The 22,371-nt window shown below is 38.7% G+C and overlaps 1 pseudogene; it reads right to left on the reverse strand.

Annotated features, from left to right (window-relative positions):
* Positions 1-5,952: 5,952 nt before the first annotated feature.
* On the reverse strand, positions 5,953-20,948 carry LOC134312569 (zinc finger protein 271-like; annotated as a pseudogene).
* Between the last annotated feature and the right edge of the window lie 1,423 nt (positions 20,949-22,371).

Below are 22,371 nucleotides of genomic sequence, written 5' to 3' on the forward strand. Positions count from 1 at the left end.
AGAGTAGTCTGACCCCTTCGTATCTTTTATTGAAGTACATGAGATCATTTGCTGATGTTCACATGATTATAATGAAATGCTTTTTTCGTGTTATATTAACAGTAGCTGTAGTAGAAGTAAATCAATAAATTTATACTTTACAGAGTAAAGAAAACAAAATGGCCAACTAAACTTATAACCTAACTTATCAAACTGACTGATTAATAATCTGCACAGATAAGTAACCTAGGTAAGGATAACTAGTACTTGTGTGATGAACATGGTGGCTGTGCAAAGAATATCGTTTCTTAATCAGAGAGGCCATTTAGAACAACAACATAATCGACGTAGATCAGGTAGTTCATCTAACATGAACCGCCTTATGGGATGGGGTGGAAGTAATGGTGACCGATGAAATGTGTATAATAATAATAATAATAAGTTAGGCGTCTTGTTTCCTCAACGTGGTCATAAACGCTGTTCATGCTTCTAACTTTACTGAAAAGACAAAATTCTTAAAACAATTGATTAAAAGCATCGTAAAATACATTCAAACAAATAAAACAATTAAGTAAGTGATGCGTCCCTCACACAGATCTCATACATACACACACACTAGTTAGTGACCTTAAGTTAGCTCCAACTGCTTAATGCTAACTAATTATAATACTATATTAAAGAAATAAAACAATAATAATAAATGAAATATGAAATAAATAAGTAAGTGACACCTCCTCACAGCTCTCCTTAGGTTTCGCCAGGGCCGGAGTGGGCCCCTTTTTCAGCCAGGGAGTTTTATGCCTAAACCCGGCCCACTTTTTCCATGGAGGAGAAATTTGAATAAATGAAACAGCAGCTAGCTCTTACAATGCCTTTTTATTGGGTATATAACAGAAAACACTTCACTTAAACATGTTCAATTCAAATTTAAATCAAATAAAGATTTAAAAGGTAAAAAAAAAATGTACACATTTGTACCGGAGCAAAATTTGAAATAAAAATAATTTGAAATTAATATCGCATGTCTTCCCAGCAGAGAGGTGCTCTATTGTTAGGTTTACACTAAACTCTTAAGTAGCTTCACTACACGCATGTTTAGTGGCTACCTACAGCATCAATAGCCTCCTAAGTAGTGCACTGGTTTCTGTAACTTTATTAATAACGGTGTCATTGTCTATAGACATGAGACATGGCTTATCTGCTGCTCTGAGGCTAAAAAACCATTTCATTATAGGTTAGCCTCTTTTGCTGAATAACATAACATGAACATAACATGGTGTAAAATTGATAGTGATTTAGGCTAATTGTCTCCATTTGTTTAAATAAATTAGGCTATCGTGCTGACATCTGTCTGAACAATTTAACATATATCATGTATATTCTCCACATTATATTTTACATTACAAATAACTATCTTAGTTTAAATAACTCTGTGAGACTATCCTCTACCTGTCCCTTCAGTAGTCATGGATCATCAGTACAGTAGCGTCGGAACAAAAACATTCCATTAATGAGTTAGGCTATTTAATATATTACACTTCAAATTATGTTTATTATTTTCAGCTTGAAACTGGATATTTGTGATTAATGGTGTGTATTGGGTTCTACAAAATAAACTACGCTAAGTTGACATTGCAAATGTCCATCTCTCTCTTTACCGGCTGCATGGGGTCTGTCCTCTGAAAAACAAGTCTGTTAATTTGGCAGCATGTTCTTCTAACCCCCCTTTTCTTTTTCGGCTCCACCTGGCCTCTTCCTGCCCTCCATCACCACCGAGTCCGACTGATGGTTTGCGCTATTTACTTTTACCGGCGCTCCAGAAAAGACGCCTCATGGGCCAAACCAACTTAAACTTTGGGAGGGGGGATTCCCTCAGATGGTAGAACCCATCTGATCTACTGTGATGTAGGGGCTGCGCTGTCAGATGAATGAATGCAAGAAGAAAAATAGAAAAGTGACAGATGTGTCAAAATTATTTTTCCCAACCGGCCCAAACTCGAGACTGACATGAGCCGGCCCATCGGGAATCCTCCCGAATCTCCCGATTAGCCACTCCGGGCTTGGGTTTCGCTAACCTTTACAGTCAGCTGTGTCTTCATCCTTTCACCGCTCAAACTTGTTTGAACCTATCTGGTTTCCTGTGTCATTATTCAGCATGGGGGAGATATGAACCGAAAGAGTAACTGTTAAATTCTGTATAAAAACCTTCATTATAAAACGGATAGTTCCGGTCCTAAAATCTGATTGGCTGAGCCGCGTTCGAAGCCGTTGTAAAATCCCCGATAAACGCACACCTAGGACCACCTCACATCATTCCATATTAATATGCCACTGAATAGAAAAAGTTAATGTTATTTTCGCCCTCATGTTGCCTAGCAACACTGTTAATCGAACTACCTTGCGTCGCAGAAGAATGCTTTATTGTAAGTTTATACACAATAAATACATTTATGAATTAAACATTGTTGTATTTATTATATTTTATGTTGACTGCCATTTTATAAAAGCAATAAGCCACTCGAGACCGTGCGTTACTTCTATGATTTTAGCACGGGAAAGAAGTTTTAGTCAAAAACGTCATTCCCTGTGCTAAAATCACAGTAACGCACGGCCTCCCGTGGCTTATTGCTTTAGTAATCACCAGCTTTTTACTTATGCCAGTCCTCAGCAGAGAACTTCAAGCTTCAAGTAACCCAGAGACCATCCTTACATTAAAACCAGGGATTCAGGTAAGAAAACATTCATCTTTGGGCAACTTTTGAACTTTTGCAATCGGTTTAATCTGAATGTATTTATTCATAAGTTCTTTTTTTCTTGTATTAATATGTTATTCATTGAAAAGAACTAGCATGTATAAGTCTGTTTTCATTTGAAAAGATACACCTCATTTACACAGATAAACCTCTCTTATTAGATAACATACTATGGAATATTGGGGGGAAACATAAGAGGTCTTTTTTATGTTCCTCTCAATCCAGCAGTCAGTCTGCCCAGCATCCTGTAAGATGTTAACTTCAATTCTTATTTATAATTGTTCTATTTTTTAAATTTAGTTGTATTACAATTATTAATTTTTTTTAGATGATGTTATAATTCTATCCGACGATGAAAAGTTTGTGGGGATTGTTAATCCACAAACTAGAATTGTGCAGCAGCAATTAAGTAAATATTGTAGTATATAAGATTTTACAGTTTTAATATTACAATTTTAACTAATTAAATAAAACATACTTACATTTGTTTAAAGCTGTACAGAACCAGTCGGATGCTGAAACAGATATTTTAGATCTATCCTCATAACCACGTAAGTATTTATTTAAAACATTTATAAGAACATCCATTTTTGTTTTGCTTGAACAAAACTAGTATCAAGTAAAATCTAAACTCAACTGAAAACTAAACTGAAATCTCAAAACAGGACATAAGCTTTCAGGAATCAATAATGAGCAATAACAAGCAAAATACTATAAATGACACATAAAGCACACAAATGACAATACTAGTCTATGCAACACATATAAAAAATAAAAGAATAAGAACCACCTCACTGATCAGCTATTTTAACTCTTCATTCCACCATGTCTTAAAACTGGGGAGCCCGTACAGTTTTTGGCAGAAGTTTAACTGATCAGGAAAAATTCCCAGGCAGTGCGTCCACTCCACAGGTGAGTCTCTGTCAAGCTGATGGGCACTTCCCTATTATACGCAAAATTAGGTGTGTGCGAAAGAAGAGCACCCTTGGCTGGCCAGGCACCAGAACCCTCCTCCGACGTACGGCACCCTTCTATGATTATGAGGTATGAGGATTGCAAGATGGTTGGCTAGGCTCATGTGTTTTCAGTATGATGTGCAGTACCACCCTGATAGCCTGAATGTAATGGCAGATAGTCTCTCACATGTTCCCCTCAATGACTCCAGCACTGCAATGGATTCAGAGCATGATTTATTCACAGAGATAGCAGAGATCTCTCCACTCCTAACTGCACTACCACTGTCTGACTTCAAAGCAGAATGTGAAGACTGTCCTGAATTAGAACAAGTCCGGCAGGTCATTGTTTCATAACCAAAGGTGAAAAAGTCTCTTTCAAGTGAGTTGCAACCATATTTCTTAGTGCGACATGAACTAGTTGTGGATGCACCGTTGATTTTTTTGTGGTACACGCCTGGTTGTTCCTAAAGTTCTTAGAGAGAGGATAGTACACCTAGCACATGAAGGGCATCAGGGTGTAGTTCGTACAAAACAACACCTCAGAGAGCTGGTGGATGAACTAGTCCACGAAGTTCTATCATCCTGCACAGTTTGTCAGTCATGTGACAAAACAGCCCACACTCCTCCTACCCCAATGCAACCTGTTGAATTTCCAAGAGGTCCTTTTTCAGAATGTAGCTGTTGACATAGTAGGTCAGTTTAAATGCGGGGTCTATGATTGTAGATTTGCCATCACTCTTGTTGATTACTCAAGTGGCCAGAAGTAGGCTTTGCTGCAAATGCAACTAGACACACGATCATTAAATTCCTGACTTCAATCTTTGCACGTGAAGGAAACCCCTGTGTCATAACAACAGATAATGGTTCACAGTTCACATCATCTGTTTTTGCTGAGTGTTTGACAGAAAGAGGCATCAAACACATTAGAACGAGCATCTACCACCCTCAAGCTAATGGCTGCATGGAACGCTTTAACAGAGTTCTCTTTGCCCAGAGAGAAGGGAAGGGTCGTCATAAGCTGGTACAGCAGAGGAAAATGTCAGTCCAACAGAGACTTTGGAAAGACACACCACTCGTCAGAGAGAAGGACAACCACCAGCTTGGACTAAAGACTATGTGATGACATAAAAAGAGCAACAGAAAGAAAATATGTAAAGGGTGTAGGCGGATCGCTGCCCTAAAGAGAAAAAAAGAGAATGTAAAATGTAAAGAAATGGGTCATTGCCATGTAATGCAAATAATACAAAAGAGAATTGAGCCAAGCTAACAGTATCAGAAATTTCAGTTATTACACTGTGAGGTTTGATGTGATAAATTCACCTTTGTTTAATGCTTTAAGTTAAAGTTTATGTTGGCTACAGAAGCCTTATTTTTGTTGACAAATATGCTTATTACATTGGTTAATTTATAACTTAGTACAAGCACTGTAAATGCTGATTTTAAAATATAGTATGTTTGTAAAAACGTTTTCCTAAGAGTAGAACCTGGAAGAGGTTGTTTAGCTTATATCAACCTTACAGTTACAGTTGTTACTATTTTTGGACATACAGGATAGAAAATTTTATTTCCATGTTCCTGTGTCAACATTGTTCCTATGTAATGTTTCATTACAGAAAAGAAATAATAAGTTCATAATGATGGAGTAATGCTTTCATGAGTAACGGGGGAGATGTGTTTATAGATTTACATGCATTTGAGATGGACTCTAACACTGTGCACTGTCAGGTATTACTGCTCCTCCCCTGTAGAGGGCTCAGTGAGATTATGTGCTAGAGAGAATGTGAGTGGAGAATAATAGGATATATGTGTGTATGTATGGAATGGAAGATGTTGAAAAGAGTTCAGTAAAAGCCACTAAACTGCACACCTGTGTCCTCCTCTGATTCACGCACCAACACAACAAAGTTTAAATGGTGGCCTGCCCAGACCAGACTGCTAAGATATGCAAATCTGATAAGTAACATCTGTGTCAATATGTGAAAATCAAGTTTCTTCAGTGGGTCCGAATGACCCTCACCTCTCAAGTGAAAACTAAGTTTCCTACAGCCACAGTGTTATATTCCAATACAAGCTTCTTGTAACAACACTTCCGGGTCATTATCAGCGATAGAAGCATAAACAATTTTGTGATCCTGTTTAGTTCTAACTCTCCTTTTAAAGCAGAATTTAATTAAATTATTAGTTTTATATTTAATCAGCACTAATTACAACCAGGAATCTTCCACAATTACACCAAACACATTTGATTTATTTCAAAGCCAGATTTATATAGCAGTGATAATAAAAACAGAAATCATTTATATTTATAAAATACATCAAATATTTCGTTATTAAGAGTAAAAATATATATTTTTTACTATTACAATCATATGAATTCATTATAAACCTGCATCATTCCCAATGTATATTCAGTGATATATTGTCTTTGTGTCTGTGTGGGTTTCCTCCGGGTGCTCTGGTTTCCTCCCACAGTCCAAATACATGTAAGTAAGGTGAACTGGAGACACTAAATCGTTCATGACTGTGTTTGATATAATCTTGTGAACTGATGAATCTTGTGTAATGAGTAACTACCGTTCCTGTCATGAATGTAACCAAAGTGTAAAACATGACGTTATAATCCTAATAAACAAACAAACTCTCTCACTCGGAGAATGTGGTATAAAAAAGTTTGTTCATTTGGTACAATTTCATGCATTACATGTAAGTGTCTTAAATGCTGATAAATGGGCAAAGCAGATTCCACACTGTGAGCACTGATATGATTTCTCACCAGTGTGAATGTGCTAGTGTTTTTTGAGATTACTTTGTTGATCAAAACTCTTTCCACACTGTGAGCACTGATACGGTTTCTCGCCAGTGTGAATGCGCTGGTGGGTGTTGAGACTACCCTGTGTACTAAAGCTATTTCCACACTATGAACACTGATATGGTTTCTAACCAGTGTGAATGCGCTGGTGTCTTTTCAGATCACCCTGTCTATTAAAACTCTTCCCACACTGTGAGCACTGATATGGTTTCTCTCCAGTGTGAATGCGCTGGTGTCTTTTGAGATTACTTTGTTGATCAAAACTCGTTCCACACTGTGAGCACTGATACGGTTTCTCTCCAGTGTGAATGCGCTGGTGTCTTCTGAGATTACTTTGTTGATCAAAACTCTTTCCACACTGTGAGCACTGATATGGTTTCTCTCCAGTGTGAATACGCTGGTGTATTTTGAGATTACTTTGTGTATTAAAACTTTTGCCACACTGTGAGCACTGATACAGTTTCTCTTCTGTGTGAATGCGCTGGTGTTTATTGAGATGACTCTGTGTATTAAAACTCTTCCCACACCGTGAGCACTGATACAGTTTCTCTTTGGTGTGAATGCGCTGGTGTATTTTGAGATAACTCTGTTGATTAAATCTCTTTCCACACTGTGAGCACTGATATGGTTTCTCTCCAGTGTGAATGCGCTGGTGTATTTTGAGATGACTCAGTCTATTAAAACTCTTCCCACACTGTGAGCACTGATACGGTTTCTCTCCAGTGTGAATGCGCTGGTGTATTTTGAGATAACTCTGTGTATTAAAACTCTTCCCACACTGTGAGCATTCATACGGTTTCTCTCCAGTGTGAATGCGCTGGTGTTTTTTGAGATCACTTTGTTGCTTAAAACTCTTTTCACACTGTGAGCACTGATATGGTTTCTCTTCTGTGTGAATGCGCTGGTGTATTTTGAGATAACTCTGTGTATTAAAACTTTTCCCACACTGTGAGCACTGATATGGTTTCTCTCCAGTGTGAATGCGCTGGTGTATTTTGAGATTACCCAGTGTATTAGAACTCTTCCCACACTGTGAGCACTGATATGGTTTCTCTCCAGTGTGAATGCGCTGGTGTATTTTGAGATCACTTTGTCTATTAAAACTCTTCCCACACTGTGAGCACTCATACATTTTCTCTCCAGTGTGAACGCGCTGGTGTATTTTCAAAACACTCTGGAACCTAAAGCTCTTCCCACACTGTGAGCACTGATACGGTTTCTCTCCAGTGTGAATGCGCTGGTGTATTTTGAGAACAGTTGCTTGATTAAAACTCCTCCCACACTGTGAGCACTGATATGGTTTCTCTCCAGTGTGAATGCGCTGGTGTTTTTTGAGAGCACTCTGGAACCTAAAGCTCTTCCCACACTGTGAGCACTGATATGGTTTCTCTCCAGTGTGAATGCGCTGGTGTATTTTGAGATTCTTCTGTATATTAAAGCTTCTCCCACAATGTGAGCACTGATACAGTTTCTCTCCAGTGTGAATGTGCTGGTGTAATTTGAGTTCACTCTGGAACTTGAAGCTCTTCCCACACTGTGAGCAGACGTTTCCTTCTTCCTGTGTGGGACTGAGAGAGGTGTTAATGCTGACAGTACCAGAGGACGTTTGCTGATTACTGGAGCTTCTGGTGGGCGTCAGATCCTCATGTTCAGTCTTAATCTTCACCAGAGTCTCATATTTATCATGGTTGCAGCTCTTGATGTGATTGTGGAGGTGATTTTGGGTTGTAGAGGAACGTGGACACGAGGAGCAGGAGAAATCATCGTTCAGTTCTGAAGCAGAAAGAATCAAATATATTTATATAAATAAACATTGTTTGTAAATGTTAAAAAGGAAACACATTTTTCACCCAAACTGAGATCCTGTGTTAAAGTAAACTGAGCAGGTTTAACATTCTGAGCACTGAGAGGTGAAGTGAATAACACTGATTATCTCTTCATCACGGCACCTGTTAGTGGGGGGGGGGGGGATATATCAGGCAGCAGGTGAACATTTTATCCTCAAAGTTGATGTTAGAAGCAGGTAAAATGGGTGAGCGTGAGGATCTGAGGACCAGATTGTGATGGCTAGATGACTGGGTCAGATCATCTCCAATCCTGCAGCTCTTGTGGGGTGTGTCCCGGTCTGCAGTGGTCAGTATCTATCAAAAGTGCTCCAAGGAAAGAACAGTGGTAAACCGGTGACAGGGTCATGGGCAGCCAAGACTCACTGATGCACGTGGGGAGCGAAGGCTGGTCCGTGTGGTCCGAACCAACAGACGAGCTCCTGTAGCTCAAACTGCTAAAGAAGTTCATGCTGGTTCTGATAGAAAGGAGTCAGAATACACAGAGCAGCACAGTTTGTTGTGTATGCAGACCAGTCAGGGTTCCCATGCTGACCCCTGTCCACCACCAAAAGCACCAACAATGGGCACGTGAGCAGCAGAACTGGACCATGGAGCAATGGAAGAAGGTGGCCTGGTCTGATGGATCACGGCCGGGTGCGTGTGTGCATCTCTTACCTGGGGAACACACGGCACCAGGATGCAATATGGGACGAAGGCGAGCCGGTGGAGGCAGTGTGATGCTCTGGGCGACGTTCTGCTGGGAAACCTTGGGTTCAACCTAGCCTCAACTACTACAGAGAGGAGATGGTGTTGATGCTAGAGCAGTTAGATGCATCCCTTGTGACTGCATGCAGTATGCAGATGGACTAGCAGGGATGCTGTTTTGTCAAGTGTGTGTGTGTGAGTATGTACTTAAGGGATTCTCAAAAGTTATTGATAATTTATGCTTTATGGCATATTTCCAGAGCAGGATGAAGTGTACAGGATGGATGTGAGCTCTGGTTGGCCCACGTGATTCTTCCTTAGAAAGAGCAGCTGTACGTGCAGAAATGGTGGTCTTGGAAAATGGAAGATTGTTTTGCTAGTATGGAATTCAAGAATTTCATGCTTAAAAGGGTACTAACCATGTTACCATTTGTCCCTGTCATCCAGCTTGAAATGGTCTGGTGAACCGTGGTGTTCAGATTGTGAAATCTTTACTCAAGAAATGTTCTACAGGGTCTTTTGTCTCACAAGCTCTTTTTAGTTTTAGTATTACCCCCCAGTCTACCATAGAAAGATCACCTGTGGTGATATTACTGGGAAGGAAGTTGAGGTCTACTTTAAATTTGATACATCCTGATTTCCAATCCACCGTTCAGGGAAAAAAACAATACCAACAAAAAAAGTACCATCAACATGCAAAAGGCCGAAGTTTTCAAGAGGGAGATTCGGTCTTCACAAAAAACTTCAGTCACAGGCCTCCTTGGATTACTGGGAAGATGGAGGATGGAGCGTATGACTGGCCCCGTTTCATGCACTGTGCTTCTTGGTAGTGGTCAGAAGGTACAGAGACATATTGATCATATGCAACAGTCCATTATCTTGATGAACGGTTCTTGATGCAGTGCTGTCTATCGGAGATCATAAGTGTCCAGCTTAGCAGCCTTTCCCTTTACGCACTCAAATTCCTCCAGATTCCTCAAACAATTTAACGATATTATGCACTGTAGAGGAATAAATAAGCGAATCCCTTCCAGTCTTTCTTTGAACATCGAATTTTAAACATTTTAATACATTTCTCACGTATCTGTTGACAAACCATCTTCCTTCTCAAATACTTTCATGGATGATGGTTTGTACCATGATTACATTATCTAGTCTAGCATCACTGTTGTTCAGTTTTTAATACATCATTATTATACCTAATTTGTCCCATGCCAACTTTTTTTAGAATGTGTTGCAGGCCTCAAATACAGGAATGGATGTTTATTAATAAATGAAATGAAATAAATGTTGTAGCAGTAGTAGCAGCAGCAGTAATGGTGGTAATAGTGGTGGTGGTGATAGAAGTAGCAGGACTAGTGATTTTTATTCCTGTTGCAAAATCGCTCCGAGAAATTCAGACATTAATGAATCTGTATTAAAAATGTTACTTTGCTGAAGATATAAAAATGTCTTACTGAGTTCATCTTTATCTTCAGGTTCTTCCTTCTTCACAGGCTTCATCTGGAAACCTCCATCCTGTTGATCCACTGGGGCAAGGAGTTCCTCAGAGATGACATGTTCCACAGGAATTTTACCTGAAATTCCATTAATATGTGAAGAAGAAACTCAACAACTGAAGGAAATGTAACATTGTGGGTTTGATTTTCCAATCACAAATAAATCCTAGTTAGATTTGTATTATTTCCACTGATTAGTGACCCCAATACTAACCTCACTGTACTGTACCTCACTGTACTGTACCACAATGTACTGTACCACGCTGTACTGTACCACACTGTACTGTACCACACTGTACTGTACCACACTGTCTGGTGGAAAAGTGTCATATTGCTCCATATTTACTTACAGAAGAAATCATCATCTTCATCCTCCTCCTTTTTTATTAGTCTCTTCTGGAATGCTTCATTTTGTAGATCCATGGTGGCGAAGCGTCCCTCTTCTGCTGCTTGTATTATTCAGCGGCCAAAGAATAGAACAAATTTCAAATGACAGTAAAATTAACCAATCACATCTTCCCTCTAAATGTACAGGCTTTATCATCACTAACTTTATGACAAGTCCCACCCGCTGTGCAAACATGGATGTAATATAGAATTGTTTACAGTTAAGGTTCTACACCGACATGTTTAACACAAGTTTGTGTGTATGAAAATCACACACTTGAGTTAGGAATAAATATAAAGTAAACAATAACCATGACTAACTGTGTATTCTGTTTATTTAAGAGTATAAAAGAACAGAATGAAGCAGTGGGTGAAGTGTACTGTACACAGAGCTTGTGTGATAAAGTGATTATTTATGAGGAGGATTTTGATTAAGAGACGAGCTGTTTTGTTGAGGTAAGAACCCTCTCTGTGCTGTTTACATTTCTAAAGCAGAACTATCACCTATATTTTTGTTTCTTTAGGAAGGGACACTACAACAGCATTTTATGGCCACTTAATTTATTTTTGACTTCGAGAATAAAGTCGTAATCTTTCAAGAATAAAAAGGAAACTAGATGAAAATGAAGTTAAAATATTGTGGCTATTATGACAACAACAAGACGGCAATAAACCTTCTGGTGTTAAATTGAGGAAAAAGTTATAATTTAATAGAAGTTTCACTAATAAAGTAATACTCTCTCTCTCCTGGCAGCAGCTTCAGTTTGTCATTAGTATAAAAACACTAAAACAGCTTCAGAAGAAACTGCGTTTGTAAAATATTTCGACTTAATTCTCGAACATTCACGGTTCACTATTGTGATTCTGATTGACCTGAGTCTCGTCTGACTTCATTCTTCATTAGAAACGATCAGACTCACGGAAATGTTTCCTCTGTAGAACAGACTGGACATGGTCACTCTCACAATCGTGTTTACTTGTTTTTCAGTGAAGCCAAATACTTCCAACTTTTATTCACTTTGTTTTGCTTATTATAAATTATAATCAATAAAAAGCTAACAAAGCCGTATCTGTTTAAAAACTATAAATAAAGCTAAAGGAGTTAATGTGTTTCTGTAAAACTGTTAATATTGAAAAATTCGGAATCAGTTCCGAATCAGTTGGATCGGTTGAAATGAATCGGTTGATCACTACTGAATCATGTGATATGCTAACAGTTAGCGGAGAAGCTAGCAGTTTGTGTGTTTAAATGAGAAGAAAGTTAAAGATTCTCCAGTCCTAACAGTGATATTTTATTATGAACTCTGGTGTGATTATTAATTAGAATGAATCTAGTAATTATAGAGCAATAAATAAATATTTTACTTACAGATGATTCACTTTAATCCAAACACATGAACTGCTAGGAAGCTTCTTCTTCTTGTTGTTTGAATTGTGGTGGTTGATTTATTATGTTCATGTTTATTTGCGCCACCTACTGGAATGTTAGCGGAGCAGCTAGTAGTTTGTGTGAAAAGGAAATTAAAGCTCCTGAAATCCTCACAGTGAAATTTTATTATGAACTCTAGTTTTATTATTAATTAGAATTCAGTTAATAATATAGTAATAATATAGTTTATAAATTTTTTTTAGGAATTTGACTTTGGTTATACAGATGCTAGCAGTGAACGATAAATACAATAAGGACAGTCTTAAACACACACACATTCAAAGCTGTAAACAATTAGCATGTGTAATTCACATTAAAGACATGATTTACAAATAAACATATACACATATGACAATACAGGTGTGAGTTTTTTTCTAAATTTCTAGGGTGCTCATTCAATCGATTAATCAAATGATCCGGCTCGTTTGTCCTCTTTAACTCTTCTGAGTTAGCTACATTCTGCATCATCTGCGGATCATGAGGACTCTGGAAAAGCTCTACAACTCTTACAAAACTTCTGAACTAAAAAAAAAAACCACTGTGAACTGAAAAACTGACTCCGAATGCTGTGCCGCCTCTTTTCAACTCAATTAGGCACTCAGTAACACCCTGGACAGGGCGCCAGTCCATCACAGGGCAGACACACACACACACCCCTTCACCTATAGGGCAATTCAGTGTCTTCAGTAAGTCACATAATAACGGCATTACATGCACTTAAACTTTTATAGGAATTAAAACTAAAACCACACATTACTAACCGCTAGCAAAAAATAATTTACGAGTCAAAAACAGATGTGCGCATGCTCGGTAGGATAAATCAACAGAACAGCGGCAGCACCCTCTACTGCTGAGGACAGTAACTGCAGAACAATTTGTGCTTCCACGTCCGAGTCTCCAAAAGTCTCCAATAGCACCAGAAAAAGTCGCTAGTAGGGGTCTGAAAACTCGCTAAATATAGCTGGCAACACTGGTCTTGGACCGGACAACCTGTCCAGAGTGTTTCTGTCATGTATTTACAGGGGTTGGACAAAATAACTGAAACACCTGGTTTTAGACCACAATAATTTATTAGTATGGTGTAGGGCCTCCTTTTGCGGCCAATACAGCGTCAATGCGTCTTGGAAATGACATATACAAGTCCTGCACAGTGGTCAGAGGGATTTTAAGCCATTCTTCTTGCAGGATAGTGGCCAGGTCACTACGTGATGCTGGTGGAGGAAAACGTTTCCTGACTGGCTTCTCCAAAACACCCCAAAGTGTCTCAATAATATTTAGATCTGGTGACTGTGCAGGCCATGGGAGATGTTCAACTTCACTTTCATGTTCATCAAACCAATCTTTCACCAGTCTTGCTGTGTGTATTGGTGCATTGTCATCCTGATACACGGCACCGCCATTGGATGCACATGGTCCTCCAGAATGGTTCGGTAGTCCTTGGCAGTGATGCGCCCATCTAGCACAAGTATTGGGCCAAGGGAATGCCATGATATGGCAGCCCAAACCATCACTGATCCACCCCCATGCTTCACTCTGGGCATGCAACAGTCTGGGTGGTACGCTTCTTTGGGGCTTCTCCACACCGTAACTCTCCCGGATGTGGGGAAAACAGTAAAGGTGGACTCATCAGAGAACAATACATGTTTCACATTGTCCACAGCCCAAGATTTGCGCTCCTTGCACCATTGAAACCGACGTTTGGCATCGGCACGAGTGACCAAAGGTTTGGCTATAGCAGCCCGGCCGTGTATATCGACCCTGTGGAGCTCCCGACGGACAGTTCTGGTGGAAACAGGAGAGTTGAGGTGCACATTTAATTCTGCCGTGATTTGGGCAGCCGTGGTTTTATGTTTTTTGGATACAATCCGGGTTAGCACCCGAACATCCCCTTCAGACAGCTTTCTCTTGCGTCCACAGTTAATCCTGTTGGATGTGGTTTGTCCTTCTTGGTGGTATGCTGACATTACCCTGGATACCGTGGCTCTTGATACATCACAAAGACTTGCTGTCTTGGTCACAGATGCGCCAGCAAGACGTGCACCAACAATTTGTCCTCTTTTGAACTCTGGTATGTCACCCATAATGTTGTGTGCATTGCAATATTTTGAGCAAAACTGTGCTCTTACCCTGCTAATTGAACCTTCACACTCTGCTCTTACTGGTGCAATGTGCAATTAATGAAGATTGGCCACCAGACTGGTCCAATTTAGCCATGAAACCTCCCACACTAAAATGACAGGTGTTTCAGTTATTTTGTCCAACCCCTGTATATAATCTATTTAACCCACAGTCCGAGCCACACCAAGTCCACAGTTATAAACATCACCAGAGAATCTGTTGATGCATCCAGGTACACAAAGCCACAAAGTTGAATCAGTTCATCTGGACACAAGTTTGTTGTAGAGATACGTTTCGTTAAAGAAGTCATTCGGATTGAGTGACGAAACGTATCTCTACAACAAACTTGTGTCCAGATGAACTGATTCAACTTTGTGAATCACCAGAGAAAATATTCCATATTACCATTACAAACAGGCAGGAACATTAAATTCCTTATCTGTACTGATTAAAGTCTTTGATAAGTTCTCTTATCATGACTGGCTTCTTTAGGTGTTCATTTTAATCTGGTCATTACTTTAGAGTTTCTTACAGTCCATAAAATTTGCTGGCAATGTTAGAATTTCTTCTTGGTTTTGTTTTTGATCTACTATAGCAGCCATTTTTCCCCAGCATTTGTAGTTTCCCTATAGTGGCATCCTCACCATCTTTAAGTTGACACAGACAACTGGAGTAATAGTAAAAGCAAAAAGCAATTTATTGAATAACTCAGCTGGGTGACCCATCTCACCCTGCAAACACTCACGGGCCTTTATAAAGGGTGCCCCCCTCCCCCTATTTATACCCCCTTTTACTGCCCCCTCGGGCTAACTCTGCTCAGCGACCCAGCTCAAGGCCTTGTTTATCATCAAGAACATGGCGTACCTGCATAAGAATGTGTGTGCATGGACACTCATGCCAAGGTCAACATATCTCTGGATTTCTGAAACCTTCAAAAAGTCTCTTCTACTTCTGTTAATTGTACTAAGAAAGAAAAAACATATGAATTGAATGTAAATAACTATTAAAATTGGAAATTTCCAGTCACACTACTCTTTTGACAAAAGTTCTGCGTGTGCTCTCTAGTCTGCTTATAATGAAATCCTCCTCAAGTTCCAGGTCCTCAGCTCTTTATTATAGTCCAATTATTTTATTGTTACCTTTAACTGGAGATCCTCTGCCAATCTTTGCTCCTCAAATACTGCTTCTGTACCAAATCATCACAATCACACATTGTTGGGTAGTTAGGCAAAACAATTTTTCTACTTCATAGAGAATTTATAGAGAAGTGACACTAATAATAGCAACATATCAAATCATTCTTTATTAAAACAAAACTCATTATTACCATTACAATCATATTCATTCATTATAAACCTGCAACATTACTAATGTTAATTTCAATAGAAAAACTAAATACAGTACAATAAAATCATGCAAAAATTAGTGACCACAAAATATTCTACATTTTTAAACGAAAAAAACAAAACAAAAACTTTTTTGAAGTGGAAAGAAAAGGAACTTTTACATGTAGAATTTTAAAGGACAACTTTCACTCACTCACAAGAAAGATTTATATCAGTCAGTCCACATACTGGTATGTTTTTGGGAGGTATGAGAAAACCCTGCTAAGCCACTGTACCACCCGACTGCAGAGACTGTGGGTTCATTTATTAAAATAAACAGAAACAGGTGCACATGCTAAACATTACAGCTGCTGCTACATTAACAGGAACACTTGGTGATTACTTTGGGAATGTGGTATTAAAAACAAACCCTTCATTTATCTGGTTCAACTGAATGTGTCACACGTGTGTTTCTTAAATGTTTTTAAATGAGCAAAGCAGCTCCCACACTGTGAGCACTGATACGGTTTCTCTCCAGTGTGAATGCGCTGGTGTGTTTTAAGATCACTCTGTTGATTAAAACTCTTCTCACAGTGTAAACAATGATACGGTTTCTCTCCAGTGTGAATGCGCTGGTGGGTTTTGAGACTACTCTGTTGATTAAAACTTTTCCCACACTGTGGGCACTGATACGGTTTCTCTCCAGTGTGAACGCGCTGGTGTTGTTTAAGATTACTCTGTTGATTAAAACTCTTCCCACACTCTGGGCACTGATACGGTTTCTCTCCAGTGTGAATGCGTTGGTGTATTTTGAGATAAATCTGTGTATTAAAATACTTCCCACACTGTGAGCACTGATACGGTTTCTCTCCATTGTGAATGCGCTGGTGGGTTTTGAGATCACTCTGTGTATTAAAACTCTTCGCACACTCTGGGCACTGATATGGTTTCTCTTCAGTGTGAATGCGCTGGTGGGTTTTGAGATAACTCTGTTGATTAAAACTCTTTCCGCACTCTAAGCACTGATATGGTTTCTCTCCAGTGTGAATGCGCTGGTGTTTTTTGAAATCACTCTGTTGATTAAAACTCTTCCCACACTCTGGGCACTGATATGGTTTCTCTCCAGTGTGAATGCGCTGGTGGATTCTGAGATAAATCTGTGTATTAAAACTCTTCCCACAATCTGAGCACTGATACGGTTTCTCTCCAGTGTGAGTGCGCTGGTGTTCTTTAAGATAACTCAGTCTATTAAAACCCTTCCCACACTCTGAGCACTGATATGGTTTCTCTCCAGTATGAACACGCTGGTGTTTGTTGAGATAACTCTGTGTATTAAAGCTCTTATCACACAGTAAGCACTGGTACAGTTTCTCTCCAGTGTGAATGTGCTGGTGGGTTTTGAGATTACTCTGTGTACTAAAGCTCTTCCCACACTGCAAGCACTGATACAGTTTCTCTCCAGTGTGAATGCGTTGGTGTCTTTTAAGATCACGCTGGAACCTAAAGCTCTTACCACAATCTAAGCAGATGATTCCTTCTTCCTGTGTGGGACTGAGAGAGGTGTTAATGCTGACAGTATCAGAGGACGTTTGCTGATTACTGGAGGTTCTGGTGGGCGTCAGATCCTCATGTTCAGTCTCAGATTTCACCAGAGTCTCATATTCATCATCGTAGCAGCTCTGGATGTGATTGTGGAGGTGATTTTGGGTTGTAGAGGAAAGTGGAGACGAGGGGCAGGAGAAATCATCGTTCATTTCTGAAGCAGAAAGAATCAAATATATTTATATAAATAAACATTGTTAGTAAATGTTAACAAGGAAACTTAACATAAATATGCTACAAGACCTCGGCATCCTGAATTCAACAGTTCAAAATGTTATGTTTGTTACTTAAGGAACCTTCCAGGATGTGGTGAAAATAGGAAAATCAACGAGAACCCAACGAAAAGTGACTCCTGCATAGATCACTCCATACTTCCCAGCTGAGATAAAGAAGTAGGTCTAGTTGACGTATCATGAGGTCTATGGCTGAGTATGTTCCATGTTCATGGATGCAGATATGTATTTAACTTATTGTTTAACAAAAAGCAAAGGGGGTGCTGGTGACGTATTTGACCCCGGATCCTACAGCAGGATAATGACCAAAAACACAAATCCCAAATGATAAAAAAAAAAATACTGTTTTAAAGTGGCCAGCACAGAGTCCTGATCTCAATCCAACTAAAAATCTTTGAAGAGCTGAAGAATTAATGGTTCAGCTTTTTTATTGACTATATTTGGACATGTTATTGAAATATTCTAATATTATAGTAAACAATCAATATTGACCACAACTGTTTCACTTGGTAAAACAATATAAAGATGAAAGGCAGTAAACGTAGCAGTAAGTCCACACTTTTTTTGATGTGTTCTAGATTCTACTTACAGTGTCTCTAGAATAGACTGAACGTGAGATAGAAAAAGACGTTAAAACAGAACCAGATTAGAATGACTCCACTCACAACACCGGATATAAAGTAGCTGTTAATGCCTTCCTATAAACTTTATTCAACACCCCCCCTCCCCCCCCCCATTTTGTTTACCTGACCACAAAAAGTCTTCATCTGTAGCTTCAGGTTCTTCCTCCTTCACAGGCTTCATCTGGAAACCTTCGTCCTGCTGGTCCACTGGGGAGAAGTGTTCCTCAGAGATGACATGTTCCTCAGGGATAAAAGATTCTTCACCTGAAATTCCATCAACATGTGAAGAAGAAACTCAACAACTGGAGGAAATGTGGGTTTGGTTTTCCAATCATAAATAAATCCTAGTTAGATGTAAACCTTCTTCACAGGACAGTACGGTACAGTACAGGTTCTAATCCCACTATCCACAGTCTCTTATTATTTCCATGATAACTGATTAGTGACCCCAATACTAACCACACTGTACTGTACCACACTGTCTGGTGGAGAAACGGCTCATTGCTCCATATTTACTTACAGAAAAAATCATCATCCTCATCTTCATCTTCTTCCACTTTTATTATTTTTATCTGGAATCCTTCACGTTGTAGATCCTCAAGGGTGACGTCTTCCTCTTCTGCTGACTGCATTATTAAAGATCTAAAACAAAGATAGATAGATGTACTTATTTCTCCTTTAAGGAATATTCTGGGAATTTTTTTAGACTCTTAATTGGCTATTGTTTATTCTGTGAGGCTCTAAACACGGTGAGAACATTACAACTATTGTGGGCAGCATCTGGCAAAAAAGACCTCCAATAGAACTTCTTAGATCTTGTCGGAATGAGTCTGTAGCTTAATGAACAGGATTAATCATTAATACAGTGTTTCCCAACGCCCTTTTTCAGTGGCCAAGTAGGCTGAGATCCCTGCCACAGCTACATTAGGAGGCATTACTGATAAATCCTGAAAAGGTCTTAGACTTAGAGTCCTTTACCCTTTCAATTCTTTAATTTAACCCAAAAAAGACGGAGGTCCCTGCTGAGTCTGGTTCCTCTCAAGGTTTCTTCCTGTAATTTTAAGGGATAAGTTTTTCCTGCCACTGTTGCCCTCGGCTTGCTCAATGGGGAGCGGGTGGGATTGGTTGGTGGGGGGTTTGGTCTGTTGGTCCTGGATTCTGTAAAGTTGCTTTGAGACAATGTCTATTGTAAACAGCACTACATAAATAAAGTTGACTTGACTAAACTGTAACAGAACTAATATTAAACTTAACAGAACTAACATAAATTAAATACAAATAAATAAAATATTTATTCGAATTATTGATGACTAATCATTCATTGTTAATCATATTTATGTTTGCCTCTGCACTGGTATTCGTGTATCCGAATATTTACGTTTTTTCTCCATTGGTGTTCATTTCCATGACCGCGTTTGCAGTTTAAATTTACAAGCAAATCGTTTGTTCCGACTTTAGAAGCAACTTAAAAAACAACAAACTGTAATATCGTCGCATCGATTCACGCAGGAAAACACGATTAATACACAACTTACCAGAGATTCGGTAATTAAGTTAGCATACATGTCATAATACGAAGTACTTTTATGATTTAATGATTGTTAAATTAATTACTTCAAAATTATTAGACTTAAATGAAATATTTAAAAACCTCCGCGACCCCCACCGGTTGGGAACCACTGCAATAAAAGAAAAGCTAAAGGAACGCAGAGCTAAACACACCTGTTACAGCATCAAATTCTAAATATGTTTCTATTTATAAACTACAATGAAGTTAATCAGTGAAACATTGGAAATCTTTTCTTTCTACTTTGATCAGTGAAATAAAGATTGAAGAGAATGAACACATCACACATTCTTCTTTTTACTGGGTTTGAGCTTTGTACAATGTCTGAATAACTAAATGTAAAATAATAAATGTGTTTTAAATAACTGATCGATTTATCTAAAACTACTTACAATCAATCACATTTATAGCAATTATAACTGAAAACAAATAACTGAACTGGTAACTCTGTGGTGGAGATCCTGGTCTAGTAATTGCTCACTGGTTCTAGCCACACTCTTCTAAGTTACCACTGTTTACATTTACATTTTCAGCATTTAGCAGACGTTCTTATCCAGAGCGACTTACAGAAGTGCTTCTATAGTGAACATTTCATTTCTCAAGTTTAGGAAAACAACAGTCAAAGAACACAACTCTGCTAAAACCTGTTAGAACCAAAGTGCCTTTTTTTTTTTTTTTTTTTGAAATGGAAAAGAATGGAACAAAATGTTAGTAAATAAGTACAAGTCAGCCAAGTTTACATTGTTTGATTGTAAGTCACTTTGGGTAAAAATATCCACTAAATATCATAAATGTAAATAAAAATATAACTCGATGTGTTTCCATAAAAATGTTAGATTTAGTTCTGATAAACTGATTCATTTTGCTGGATCGGTTGAAATGAATCGGTTCATCCGTACTGAATCGTGTCCGATGCTAACAGTTAGCGGAGAAGCTAGTAGTTGTTTTGTTTATTGTGTGAAATGGAAGTTAAAGCGCCTCAAATCCTCACAGTGATATTTTATTATAAATTCTAGTTTTGTTATTAATTAGAATGTAGTTAATAATTAAAGTGTAATAAATAAATATTTGACTTACAGATGATTCACTTCAGTACAAACACACCAGCTGCTGCAGCTTCAGCTGCTCCTTTTTCCCTCTTCTTCTGTTTGAATTGAGGTGGTTGATTTACAGCGTTCAGGTTTATTAGCGCCCCTACTGGACTGCAGTTCAGCTTTATTAAGCCTGATCAAGGTCGTGGGTTCCCCTCCTTACAGGCTCAAAAAAGAGAGACCACATCACCCCAGTCTCTGCATCCCTCCCATGGTTCCCTGTAAGTTACAGGATACAAATCAAGTTCATTTACTCATGTTTAAATTATTAAATGGATCTGTGAAGTCTTACATTGGAAACTTGCTCCAACCCTATCGTTCATCCATGTTATTGAGTTTAAACATTATTGAAATGTTTAAAAACAATGAACCTCAAATAAAGAGTGGAAGATATTTGCATATTTCTTCCTCATAATGTCAGTGCAGAATATCATTAAACCATTCAAGGAATCAGGAGGAATTTCAGTGTGTAAAGGTGGAGGGTGCAGCTTAATCTGAACGCTCGTGATCTTCCATCCCTCAGACGCCATCAAGAACCTCCACTAAACACTAGCTGATATAAGCACATGGGTGAGGGATTAGTTTATCAAACCTTTATCAGCTCTACAATACAGAGTTACTGCACTAATCATACTTAACACTTTACTGTGCAAACAAGAAGCCTCATGTTAACCATGTCCAGAAGCGGCATCGAAAAAATGGATGCCATGTGCTCCAGACCAAAGATGAAAAGGACCATCCAGACTGTTATCAGCAACAAGTCCAAAGGTTAAAAGTACAGTCTATAAGTAAACATTCTTTAATACAGTTAAAGGTTTTCCTACATTTTTAAGTCTTTGGATTGTAATGATTTCTGCACCTGTACGTTTTTTTGTGATAGAATAATGTGAGCTTCTTTGTTTAAAAGTTTGCTAATGACCAGATCCTTGGTGTGATTTCCCTGTTAGTGCGGTTCAGTACAGTAAATCTGAAGCTTCCTTACAAACTCTGGTGCACCAGATAAGTGGAGCACAACACAAGACATGATGTGAGAGAAAAGAGGAGCTGCATTAATCTGAACACTGGCTCGCATGTGTGATTGTTCTTACTTATTTTAGTTCAATGACAGAATTTAGACTTAGCATGTATGCTAACACAATTCAGTGTGGTCAGTCATACTGAGAACATTAACATTTACCTCAGATATGATGACAGATAACTAATAATGGTTTTTATTGAGCTACAATGCCAGAATTTAGACCTAGCATGTATGCTAATACAATTCAGGGTGGTCAGTCATATTGGCAGACATCCCAAGTTGCAAAAACTCATTTCCAGGAGGTACCCCGGACCACACCCCTAGCTTACTGAGCTACTTAGCTAACTGTTCGCGTCACAACCACATTTAACGGATTTATGTTCCCTACATAGTGCATACTAGATAGTATTTTAGATATGAATTCATGTTCCCTACTTCATGTGCACTAGAC

The sequence above is a fragment of the Trichomycterus rosablanca genome, chromosome 4, assembly GCF_030014385.1.
Source record: "Trichomycterus rosablanca isolate fTriRos1 chromosome 4, fTriRos1.hap1, whole genome shotgun sequence".
In the NCBI taxonomy this organism is placed as follows: domain Eukaryota; kingdom Metazoa; phylum Chordata; class Actinopteri; order Siluriformes; family Trichomycteridae; genus Trichomycterus; species Trichomycterus rosablanca.